The following is a 13,723-nucleotide window of genomic DNA, read 5'->3' as shown; positions in this document are numbered from 1 at the left end:
ACATATACACAGAGAGAGTGTCCTGGTGTGGCATTGTGGGTTAATGTGCTGAATTGCAAAGATGGTTTAAACTACAAGGTCAGCAGTTCAGGCTCCCTCACCAGTTGCTCCTCAGAAACCCTATACAAGGTTGTTATGGGTCAGAACCAACTCAACAGCACTTAACAACAACATATACATTTATATGCATCCTGGTGTGGCACCGTGAGTTAATATGCTTGATTGCAAAGTCAGTTTGAACCATAAGGTCAATTCAATATATATATATTTGTTGCTATTGTTGTTAAGTGCCATCGAGATGGTTACAACTCATAGCGATGCAATACACAATAGATTGAAACACTGCCCAATTCTGCACCAACCGCATAACTATTGCTGTGCTTGAGCCCATCGTTGCTGCCACTTGGCCAATCCATCTCTTTAGGGGTCTTCCTCTTTTTTTCTGACCCTCCACCTTACCAAACATGATAGACTCCTTCAGTGACTGGTCCCTCCTGACAATATGTCTGAAGTATGAGAGACAAAGTTTGGCCATACTGGCTTCCAAGCAGCACTCTGGCTGCACTGGCTTATCCCAACACAGATCTATTTGGGTTTTTTTGGCAGTCCATTGTACTTCAATATTCTCCCCCAACTCCAATACTCAAACACATCAATTCTTCTACAGTTTTCCTTATGCATTGACCAACTTTCACTTGCATAAGAGGTTATTGAAAATACCATTGTCAGGAGCACTTTAGTCCTCAAACAGACATCTTTGCTCTTCAACACTTTGAAAAGGTCTTATGAAGCAGATTTGTCTAATGCAATACATCGTTTGATTTCTTCACTGCTGCTTCCATGAGTGTTGAAGCACAATGAAGTCTTTGACAATTTCAATCTTTTCTCCATTGATAAGGATGTTGTTTACTGGTTCAGTGGTGAAGATTTATGTTTTCTTTATGTTAAGATGTAACCCACACTGAAAGCTATGCTCTTTGATCTTCACCTGTAAGTATTTTAAGTCCTCTTCACTTCCAGCAAGCAAAGTTGTATCCTCTGCATATTGCGGGTTGTTAATAAGTCTTCCTCCAATCCTAATGCCATGTTTCTCTTCATACAATCCAACTTCTCAAATTATTTGTTCAGCATATATATTGAATAAGTATGGTGAAAGAATACAACCTTGGTGCACACCTTTCCTAATTTTAAACCATTCAGTGTTTCCTTGTTCTGTTTGAGTAACTGCCTCTTAGTCCATGTATAGGTTTCTCATAAGTACAATCAAGTGTTCAGGAATACTCATACTTTACAATGTTGTCCATAGCTTCTTATGATCCACACAATCAAAAGCCTTTGCTTAGTCAATAGATCACAGGTAAACATCTTTCTGGTATTCTCTGCTTTCATCCAAGATCCACCTGACATCAGTAATGATATCCCTTGTTCCATGGCCTCTTCTGAAATGGGCTTGAACCTCTGGAAGTTCTCTGTCAATGTATGTTTGCAGCCATTTTTGTGTTACCTTCAGTAAAATTTAACTTGCATAGGATACCGATTATATTGTCCGATGATTCCTACATTCCTTTGGGTCACTTCTCTTTGGAATGGGCACAAATATGGATCTGTTCCAGTCAGTTTGCCAGGTAGTTTTCTTCTAAATTTCTTGGCATAGATGAGTGAGTGAGTCCAGTGCCACATCATTTTGTTGAAAGATTTCAATTTGTACTCCATCAATTCCCGGTGCCATCCTCTTTGCCAATGACTTCAATGCACCTTGAACTTATTCCTTCAGGATCATTGGCATTGATTATGTATATGAATTTCAAGGAGTGACTGCCAACATTTTATATATTCTTATATATGTATAGTAGATGTCTTACTGTTGGTAAGTGTTGTCAAATCTGTTTAGACATAGTGACTCTGTATAGGGTTTCTAATGATTTCTGTTCAAACTTGTGAGTTAGAACTGCTGTTAAAACCAACACTGCAGTCCTGTGTTTTTATCCTCCAGTGTCAAAGTAGATGTCTTACAACAGGATAAGGGTAAAATCTAAGTAGTAGTAATAGTAGCATCAGATTTGACAAGGAGAATTATATGAATTATCATCAGCCCAAAGTGTATCCTTTTGAGGTGAAAATTAGATACACCTTCAGCTTCCAACTTGTTTACCAATTTGGACACCAACAGTCCCTCCCATGGCACTCTCTGCTTCTCTTCTGGGGTCTATAATCCATTGCAGTGGTCACTTAGAACCTACAGACTATACTTACAGTTAAGTGATTTATTCAGGAAGTAACAGTGTACAGGGTGAGAGCAGGATCAACAGGCAGCAATTCAAGATCAGGATTAGGAAATATTCAGTCAAAGTACCACTTCTTCAGTGCAGAACAACTGTCTTAGCTACTCTTGGCTGTAATGACCTCTTCTTGACTCCCTCTGGATAGGCTGCTTTTGGCTCTGCAGTCTGTCACTGTTGGCTTAGCCAATGGGCCCCTTATGGTCCTGTCAACATCTTCAGTGTCATAGCCCTTGGCCCATATTACAGCTCTTTTAGGAGGTTCCTTGCTTCATTTTGCTTTGCTTATTCTCTCTTCTCTCTTCTTTCATCCTCCTGCTCCTTTGTGCTGTTTGTCTTATAACTTCTTTCTGTCTCTAAAACTTGAGTTTGGTTACCTGCTTATAAATCCAAGTCCTCAATTTCAAGACATTTTGCCTGTGATCAGGGGCCACAAACCACAGACACTTCATCTGCATAGTATACTACAAGGCACCTAGTTTGCAAAATCTATTGACCAATCCCTGCACTTTGCATACCAAACATAGGGCAGGCTGCATCCAGGGACCAAACAAAAAGCATTGAATCAAAGTGTTGACAATTTAGGAAATGTTAATCATCTGGCAAATGTAACATATCCTCTGGATAGAAAATTAAGTTAAAGGTAATGCCTCAGGATTTAGAGGGCAAATCTTTCAAGCTGTTTTTTTTCCAAAGAACCAAGGCAAAAGGCCTCATGAAGGAACTCAGTTCACTACAAAGAGTTAATTTTAGAATCCAGGGTCAAGGTAAGTGGAAATAAAAAACAAACAAGCAATCAATAAATAAAATAAAAGCAAGAAACAAGAAACAGACTCTACATACTGTTTCTGAAATACATGTAATTAATGAACTGCCTTTTCCTGAATGCCAGAAGAAAGGCAAAACAAAAAACTTCTAAAATCCTAGCACCATAAATGCCATTCAAAATTAGATTCCTTCAGCAGTTTATGCAGAAAAACTGAACCTCTAGTAGCTTTTCATTTTAAATGATCTTGTCATTGTTCTCTGGTCTGCACTGAGAAATATATGAACTTAAGTAAAATTAATATTAATTAAATTTAAATATTTTAAAATCTAAATGATACTTGACTGAGCTAATAGATTAATGTAGACTTAATGATTTTTGCATGCTAGTATGAAAATGTCATTTAAAAATAATGTGACTATTTTACATAAAATTTGGAAAACAAAGAAAAGAAAAATGATCTAATTTTATCACCCTAAACAAACATAGATATTAACATATATGTATTTTATTAGTTTTTTGTTGTTTGGCAGTTAAAATCACATAAATATATGACAACTCATATAAATCTATACATTTAGTTTAAAATTCTACTTTTTTTATCCTTTTACGAGAGCTTATTTCATGACTGATCATTGATATAACATATCCAATAAATATGCCAAAGTTTATCTATTATTTCTCCTGACAATGGATATGTGATTCCAAATATTTCCTAAAAATACCAAACAGCTGATGTGTTTATGATGCTTTTGAGATTATAAAAAAAAAATTACAAAACCACATAATTTATTTTCCTTTCTTAGAATGCATTCTTATGCAAGTCCTTTCTTTTATTTCCTAAATTAGAAAATAAAATCCATACCTTTCTACCATTGCATATACAATATGTTTATAGATGCAAACTCAGAGTTACATAGATAGGGCACAAACACTGCAATAAATGTCAACTCATACTTTCCAAAGAGAGTCTTTTCACTTACTATTATTGCTTTATGTCCACTATCAGATTAAGGCATCTGGCAACCACCAGCTAGATAACATCAAATTACCTTCATTCCTTCCTTCAGAAATTCAGTTGAATCCCTCCTTCTTGGAAACATTTTGTAGGCAGTTCTCTATTTTGTCAGAATAAAGCAAAGCAGGCAAGACATCTCAGAGATTATGCAGCTACCTAATCTGCCCCCCACAGCTCTCTCCAGGAGGAAAATCCTCAGCACTAATTCTCTCCCCTAAAGTGTGACCACCATAAGAACTTCCTGTGGTTCCTCCCCAGTGACAAACAGTGTATTTGAATCTTAGAGTGGATAAAGAGAACTCTGAGCAACAGCTTCAGAGTTGATACACTGAACCCCAACTGTTAAAGTGTACAGTTTAAAGATAGGTACATATAGAAGCTTTCTCTTTTTTCTTTATAAAAGATTATTCCTAACCGGATGCCAAAAAAAAAAAAAAAAAAAAAAAATCTGAAGCAGTTTCCAGAAAAATAATGTCTTGGGGGTGAAATAGTAACACATAAACGTAAAGTATGTAAATGAAATAAAGTTTAGCCCAGAGTTGATGAGGCTTTAGGATTCTTGGGGGGTAGTTACTGAATCTGAGACAAAAAGATTGTGTCTAATCTAAATTCTATAACACACCCCACCTTGTAGGGTGCTGTGTGCCAGGCCAGCTTTAGGCTACATCTTTTCTTGGGTGAGGGATGTCAGGGAAGCAGCTCTATTCTTGGAGAATTATTCTCCCCAGTCAGGCACTAGTGCCCTCCTTTCCTCTTTTGTAATCCCCAGGTCAAAACTAAAATATGAATGGCTGATGACAGTTTAAAGTGTTACACCTCCCAAGGGAATGAGAATTTGAATAGGCATAGAGACTTTAAACTAATGGGTGAAGTTCTGATAGAAAAATCCCAAGTATCCAGAGAGGCTCTTTTTATGAGTACTAAGGAGCTCTGGTAACTTAGTGGTTAAGAATCCGGCTGCGAACCTTAAGGTCAGCGATTCGAAACTACCAGCCGCTTGGCGGAAGAAAGATGAGGCTTTCTACTCCCGTAAAGATTTACACCCTCGGAAACCCTGTACAGGGTTGCTATGGGTCAGAACCGACTCAACGGCACTTAACAACAACAATCTCAAGGTCAGCAGTTCAAAACTACCAGCTTTTCCAAGGGAGAAAAAGAGACTTTCTGCTACCGTAAAGATATGCAGCCTCAGAAACCCTGTGCAGGGTCACTATGAGTCACAACCAACTCCATGGTACTTAACAACAACAACAACAATGGAGTCTTGGTGTGATGCTGTGGGTGAATGCTCTGGACTGCAAGATCGGTTTGAACAGCAAGGATGGTGGTTCAAGGCCACCAGCTGTTCCTTGGAAACTCTATACAGGGTCACTGTGAGTTGGATCTGACTGAACAGAATTTAACAACAACAACATGGCAGGTAAAGGGCCATGGAATAGATGGGGATTGGGGAGGTGGGTTTGGGGGAGTACCAAGATCTTCCCAGTAACCTAATTGCACACTTGACGCACAATCTTCTACTATCTTTATTTATGGCCAAAATAATGTAAGTACATGCTATTCAGTAATATTTATTGGAGAAGGAACAATCGCTTGTCAATTATTTAAAATTCCTCCGGCTTTAGGTAGAACTCCATCTCTTGTCTTTGCCTTTTAATGGCCCAAGTTGGTGTCTGGGATTGATGGAAAGCGCATTAGCTTTGGGGATTAAGATCTCAACATGAATGCTCCTTCTCCTCACACAGAAGTTACTTCACCTTTCTGAACCATGTTGTTGTGTTTTCATTTGTAAAATAATAAAGATAATCCCTACCTTTTACATTTGTTGTATGGGTTAGTCACCACATATACCAATTTCCTAGCAGTAAGCAGGCACTTAATACATGACACTTTTTCATTTTCCTTGATTGCATACTTTCAGAGCTATTGGGTCAGGGGACTTATATTTAAAATAAATGTCTATGAATATTTTTAGTGGGAATTTCTGTACGTGTGTGTTTTTGCTTCAAGGTGTACTTAATAACTGTGCTAGCCTGGGAAGATTGGACACAAAAACTGTTTTAATAATTATTGTGCCATTTCTTTGATTAACCCTTATTCTTGTGTCCATTTGATTAATCTAAGATGACTGTGACCACATTAATGATTATAACACTCCCATGGTGTTTGGAGGAGATAATTCACAGTCTATAGCAGCTAAATTTATATTAAGAATAGGATCAGGATCCATCTGAGCAGATTTTATCTTAAATATTTAAAGACTAAGCAGTAACCATTAATTTTAGTGTGAATCAAGAGACTACATTTTAGCATGTGACTTCAAAAAAAAAATGATCACTAACTATACAACCCTAAGGGGAAAACAAAACACTAAAAATCATGACTTTTCCAACCTCTGCGAACAACTTCAGGAAGTATTGGTGCTGTGACACTTTTCAATGATTTTCTGCATTGGTAGTCTTTTATCATTGCTTCTGTTTCCCCCAATTGGTGTCAACCATCAATTGCTACTGCTGTTGTTGTTGTTAAGTGCTGTCCAGTAGGTTCCAACCCATAGTGGCTCTGTATAGGGTTTCTGAGGAGTGGCTGGTGACCTTACACTTCAAACTGACTTTGCAGTCTAGTGCATGAATCCACAGTGCCACACCAGGACTGCTCAACTATCAATGTATAACCTTTAAATAAGACTGAATGGCAGTGATATGTAGTGCACCTGTTGTTGTTGTTGTTGTTAAATGCCTTGAAGTCAGTTCTGACTCATAGCAACTCTATACAGGGTTTCCAAGGTGCAGCTAATGGGTTTGAACCTCTGACCTTGAGGTTAGCCGTGGAGTGCTTACCCTGTAGCAACATACCAGGAGTCTTGTGGTATAATTAGAGCAGGAATTATTAATCCCAGTAGTATATTACAACTAACTGACAAGGGACCAATTCAAAAGTACAGATACCTAGCCAACAATCCAGACTTGAGATTGTAATTTCCAAGGTGTGAAGCAGGTATTACTATACTTTTTTTCCTTTTATATAAATCTTTACTGGTTGACCTCAAGAGTTGCTAAATTTGATAACACTGTTGTAGAACATGTGGTTGTTTTGTAGATAAGTACTGGACCACAAAGTCAGTTTGAACTGCAAAGTCGGAGGTTCAAACTTACCAGCTGCTCCTCAGAAACCCTATACACTCAGCACTCAACAACAACAATATAAATGAGCAACTCTGATTATTCTTGTCCAGAATAACAATCAAGAGGAGTAGAGAAGGCAAAAAAAAAGGAACCGATACTTGCTGAACGTGTACTATGCATCATGTATAATGCAAATAATACTTTTCCCATGTAAACATTAGTGTAAATTTGTACCATTATCTCCATTTCACATGTGGGAAACCTGGTATAGACAGTTAAAATTACTTTGGCTGTTGGTGTTATTAAGTGCCATTGAGTCAGTTCCTACTCAGAGTGACTTGGGTTTACCAGTAGTGACTGGTGGGTTTGAACCCTGGATCTTGTGGTTAGCAGTCTAGTGCCACACCAAGACCTTTACTTTGGCTAGTGGTGACGTGAATATAATTAATCAGTGGTGAACCCTGTATATGTGTGGAGATCTTTCTACTGCACCACACTGCTTAATATAAATGTATGTGTGTTCAATGAATTTAACCTTGTTGAAACTGTCTTTCAGCTACTCTGTTAGCAGCCTTTCTCCTTGTGCAAAATGTCCATCTATCAAGCAATGATTTCTGTTATTATTCTAACATGTGAAAAATTCTTACTATGTCAAAGGTACTGGGCACATGGCAGAGAGTAAAACAAAGTGCCATGAGACAAAAGCACAACTTGCAGGAACTAAGAATCCGATGTGATTATGACAAATCTACAAAGAAACATAAAGAGCAAAGAAGGCAATGCATGAAAATGACTAAACTTGTGAAAGCATACATCTCGACAAATATATAATTAATTGTAAGATTTGTTATTATATTGAAGGTGTCTTTAAGAAGAAGAAGAAAAAGAACAAAAGTGTTACAATTTAGTTTATCAACATACCTCCATGTTAGTTCTGCAAATGCAGGAATGGGTCCTACTAATTTCTTTTTGCTTTGAAATATCTTTCTTTCATTGTAAGATATTGGACTGCAATGCCTGGCATGTGATACCAATCTGTTTTCAATATCAATAATAAAACATAACCTGGTTTAATTTACTTGTGGGTATTTTTCTTTCTTACGTTCTGTAAAGCACTTGGCCTTTACTATGTAATATTTGCTTCACTAAATGTTAAATTGATGGCCCTCTTGTAATTTGAAGAAATGAAAGGAATAGCAGCTATGGAGATCTAGTGCAATCCTAGACCGAGACAGTCCTCTGACAGCTGCCTCCCAGTGGGCGGCAATTCTAAGAAGACATCTAGAATTAAACCTCATCTAGATTTTAGAGATATTAAGAGGTTGAAAATTCATGTATCCTTAAATCAGTTTAAAATACCAATGGGAGCTTTTTTTTTTGTTGTTGTTGTTGTTTTCTTTTCAGTTGCCATAGAGTTGATTCTGACTCATGCAAATCAGGGTAGAATTGTGATAAACAGGATTTTCAATACCTGAAGTTTTGGAAGTAGATTGCAAGTCTTTCTTCTGAGACACTTCTGGGTCACCTGGAGCCTCCAACCTTTCCATTAGCAGCCCAAGCACTAACCACCCAGGGATTCCAATTAAGCTTCTTAAGTGTTTTGAATAGGATATTAAAGAAAAGTATCCTGTGTTGTTGTTGTGTATGCATGTGAGTAAATGTCAACTCACAGTGATCCCATGTGACAGCGTAGAACTGTCTTATAGGGTGTTCTTGGCTGTAATACTTATGGGCTCAGATCACCAAGCCTTTCTCCCATGGAGCCTCTGTGTGGGTTCAAATCACCAGACATTCATTTGGCAACCCAGCAGTTGTGCCCCTAGTGCTTTTGAATTCATCAGAAAGGGGTAGTATAAATGGGTGAAGAAGAGAAGAGAGGGTTTTCCAGGTGAGGATTGTTAAAGCACAGAAGTTCCAGTGTAGCACTGTAGGATAGGCACTGGACTGGTAACCACAAGGTCAGTGGTTCTGACAGACACACCAGCCACTCCTTGGAAACCCTATGAAGGGTTGCTATGAGTCAGAACTGACTTGACAGCACTTAACAACAATCACAACAATGTGTCTGAAAGAAAACACAAGGCATGTTTGGCAGGCACTCAATAGACAGGAGAGAGCAGATCACTTACAGCATTCCTATTGGTTTGATCCACAAAGTGGGCAGTTCAAACTCACCAGTTGCTCCTCAGAAACCCTATATAGGGTCACTATGGGTCGGAACCAACTCAACGGCACTTAGTCATAACAACAACATATTATTATCTAGGAATGTGGTGGCTCTGTAGGGTAAGCACTGGACTGCCAGCCACAAGGTTGGCGGTTACATCCCACCAGCCAATCAGTGGGAGAAAGATGAGATTTTCTTCTCCAGCAAAAGATTTACAACCCTGGAAATCCTATACAGGCTTACTATGAGTTGGAGTCCTGGTGTGGTGCTATAGGGTAAGCACTGGACTGTTACCCACAAGGTCAGCACTTCAAACCCTGCAGGCACTCCTTGGAAAGTCTATTCAGGGTTGCTATGAATGGGACCATTCTCAACAACGCTTAGTAAAAACATCAATTATTATCTACATACTTTCAGTTCTTTTGTGGCTTTCTACTGCTGGCATAATAAAGTGCAAAATTTTTAGAACCGAATTGAAGACTTTCTGTGAACTGGCCTCAACCTACTCTTTCCATTTTCTCTTCTGCTAAGTCCAAAACTTCATGCTGCACTCACTCCTGTTTCCATTGATAACCTGTGTTTGTTTTGTTGTTAAGTGCCATTGAGTCACTTTCTAGCATTAGCGACCCTGTGTAGGGTTTCTAAGGAACAGCTGGTGAGCTTGAACCATGACCTTGCAGTTCAAACTGACTTTGCAGTCCATCGCATTAACCCACAGCACCACACCAGGATTCCCATAGATACCCTAGAACACTTTTTTATGTGAAGATAGGTGAATACACTGACCTCTTTCAATGCAGGAATGAGCTGTGGCCAGAATGAGCATTTCATGACCAGTAATTTCTTCCATAAGACAGTTACACAAAAATTGCTTGGTGGTTTATGTTTGCCAGAGTCATTTGAGAAAGCAGGTGGTATTTATATGCTTGTGACTGCCTGTTTGATTCGTGGTCAGCCTTAGAACGGGCCACCCTATTACTGATTGTTTCATGCAAAAAGAGGGAGCAGAGCCATTAGAGGCTACCAGTGTGACACAGGTGTTGAATTACTTTTCTCAGAGCATTATATTCCGTGCTTTTCCACTACTGAGAAAGACAGCTAGGTGGTTAGCTTGAGTGTGCACTGTGCATGTTTATGTGGTATTATTCATGAAGTTAAACATAATCTCAGCCAAGTCATGGTTTGCTCACTTTAGTGAAGCATTTCTTTGAATAATTTCAGGTACCGTAATTGCATTTTAAAGATACATAATAAATTGCTATTAGGGTCTGGTTAGGAGGTTTGCTGAGGTGTGAACTGACTATTTTGTTCTTTTCTCTTTTATCAATAGTTGCTTCAAACCCCATAGTCTTCAGAAGACAAAAAGATGCACTGGAATATCAAAGGCTGTAGGTTTATTACTATACATTATGAATAATTTAATGCAGTAACAAAATAATGCACTGATAAAAGCCAACAAGTAATATTCTATTCATAGCTGCCTGGATAATCAAAGTCATTGTAGGTGCTTTTTCTAATACTAATTTTAAATTTGCATTACAGCTTTTGGGCTTCCCAAACGATAACCTTCTATTTGATGAGGTGTACTGCACACCCTTTAGAGACTTGTACAATTGGGTTCAAAAGTGCATTTCCACTATATGCAACAAAAGGAGAATAATTCATGGATAAAATGTAATTTTGCCCTATTTTACCTTTTCTTTATTCTATTTGTCTAATATTTGAAATTCTGCTGTCTATAGGGTTTGGGTTTTTTTTGTTCTGTTTAAGTTCCACAATGATCATGCTGACCTATGGAGAAAAACAGTAACAAAAAACAAACCCTTATAAAAACAAGCCAAAACACACACACACACACACACACACACACACACACAAATCCACTGCCAATGAGTCCATTTCAACTCCCAGTGACCCTGTAAGACTTTCTCATAATGTTTCCAAAGTTGTGAATTGTAACAGATCTAGACTGCCTCATCTTTCTATCACAAAGCAGTCGGTGGGTTTGAACTGCCAACCTTTTGGTTAGCATCAAACATTTTAACCAATGTACCATCAGGGCTCATAGAGAATGGACAATCTTGAAATATGTCATATATTTATTACAAAATTAACCATACTTTATAGGCCCAAATGAACCTTGGATATAGCTGCTCTTGATGTTTGGGTTAGAATCCACATTTGTCACCTTTTCCAGGAAGTCTGCCTACTAGAAGAATTAGCTAGATATGATGATTTTTCCAGTTGTTCTTAGATGCTTTACATTGTCTTTATAATCAGTGAAACACAATATTTACAATCGCCAATGATCCTATTGGAGAGAACTGGACCAACTCCTGCTTGATCTTTGAATATTGGTATCAACTCATAGCAACCCTACACAGGATTTCCAAGGAGCAGCTGGTGGGTATGTTGCTGTTATTAAGCGCTGTTGAGTCAGTTCTGACTCACAGTGACCCTGTATAGGGTTTCTAAGAAGTGGCTGGTGTGTTTGAACCACCGACCTTGTGGTTAGCATTCCAATGTTTATTCTCTAGTGCCACACCAGGGCTCTGAATCATTTGAATAGGTTCTCTGGATCACTTGTTTTTTTTTCCTTTTGAAGAAAGGAAACATATGAAGATCGTTGCTGTCTACAATAGACAAGAGGGCACTGGTAGGTCTGTGGTAGAATTGTTGCCTTCCATGTCGGAGTCCCAGGTTCCACTCTTTGCCAACAAACCTCAAATTCAGCCACCAGCCAACTTTCAGTGGAGGCTTGGATATTGCTATGATTCTACATAGGTTTCATCAGAGCTTTAAGACTAAGTCAGGCTGGAAAGGAAGGTTTGGTGATCTACTTCCAAAAAACCAAACAATTCCAATCCTAGTGTGCATGGGATAGCCATGAGCCTGGGGTCTACTCAGTGGCAGCTAGCAACAATAAAGTAGACAAAAGAGATAAATCTCAAAGTCACTTTTTGTTTTATAGAGTGATTTAGATTCTCAAGAAGACATATGTTTTAGTTAAAGACATAGATAACACTTAGCATGTTAACTAATCATAAGGGACTGATTTAAGCATTAGGAAAAGAGAAAAAGGACATCCCATAGCCTTTTCTCAGCCAGAGCATATGCTTGATCAAGAAAAGACTCATTGAGTTTTAATCAGCAATCACACAAAACAAATGCCAGAGAAGCTAAGAGAAGTTTCCTTGAGAGAAATCCACTGGGACGGCTTTGTAGGTAGGAAAAGAATGGAGATCACAAAGGCATGTTTCTCTTCAGGATGAGCGTGTGGGTACATACTGCTCCTACCTTATCTGTACACCGTCTGCAAACCTCACCTCCAGCTCAGGAATTACCAGGACTTTTCAGTAGATGCCAAGCCTTTTTATCTGATCACCATACATTCTTATCTGAGGATTTAAATCCATATGTCAGTAACTGACAGCCTCCAATAACTTTGCTGTCTTTTAAGTAATCAAAGCAGAGAATCTCTGAAATCAGGTGATAAAAAATACAGGTAATGAGATTGATTCCAGTCTCTTTCTCTCAGAGACTGCACAAAAAGGAATCCCAAGCCTTTACTGAAATAGTGTGGGCGGTGAGGTATACATTTTCATTTAAATTTACACATTCGCTGGAAAATATTTGAAGACAGCTAATGGAAAATAGATTTGCCCATAGAAGAAAGAATTTGAGAGTATTTCAACAAGTCATATACCAGAGTAGTGACAAAACAATTACAATTGTGTTTGTAATTTCCTTTAAAAAAGCCACAAGTTAAATTTTACACATCAATGTATATATTTAAATTCTCTGAATCAATCTTCAGTCACAATGGCATCTGAATGAAATTTGTAAATCTTCAAATTTCTTGTAAAATAACAACAAAGGATTAAATTTTTAATCCTAATTTTGGAAGCAAGAAATTCCAAATAGTTTTTTCACTCAATAAATGCTTCTTAAACATATGTCTGGTGTGGCACTGTAGGATAAGCACTGGAACACAAGTCAATAGTTCAGACTCTTCTTGGAAACCCCATACAGGCTCCCTATGAACAGAACCAACTTGAGGATACTTAACAACAGTAACAAAACATGTCTTATGCAAGGTCCCATGTTAGTCTCAGTGGATAAAAACAAAAATGAAGAGACCATAATCTTTCAATTCTTGGAATTTATGATCTTACGAGGCTCTTAATGTCTTCATGGGGTTTTGTTTCATTGGTATTAAAATAGAAAAGTATACAATTTTGGTTCAGTAGGTAGCGTAGTGGTTACAAATCGGGCTGCAAACCTTAAGGTCAGCGGTTCGAAACTACCAGCCGCTCCTCAGGAGAAAGATGAGGCTTTCTACTCCCGTAAAGATTTACACCCTCGGAA

Source organism: Chrysochloris asiatica, unplaced genomic scaffold (assembly GCF_000296735.1).
Source record: "Chrysochloris asiatica unplaced genomic scaffold, ChrAsi1.0 scaffold00011, whole genome shotgun sequence".
Lineage (NCBI taxonomy): Eukaryota > Metazoa > Chordata > Mammalia > Afrosoricida > Chrysochloridae > Chrysochloris > Chrysochloris asiatica.
Note: the sequence above shows the minus strand (reverse complement) of the source record.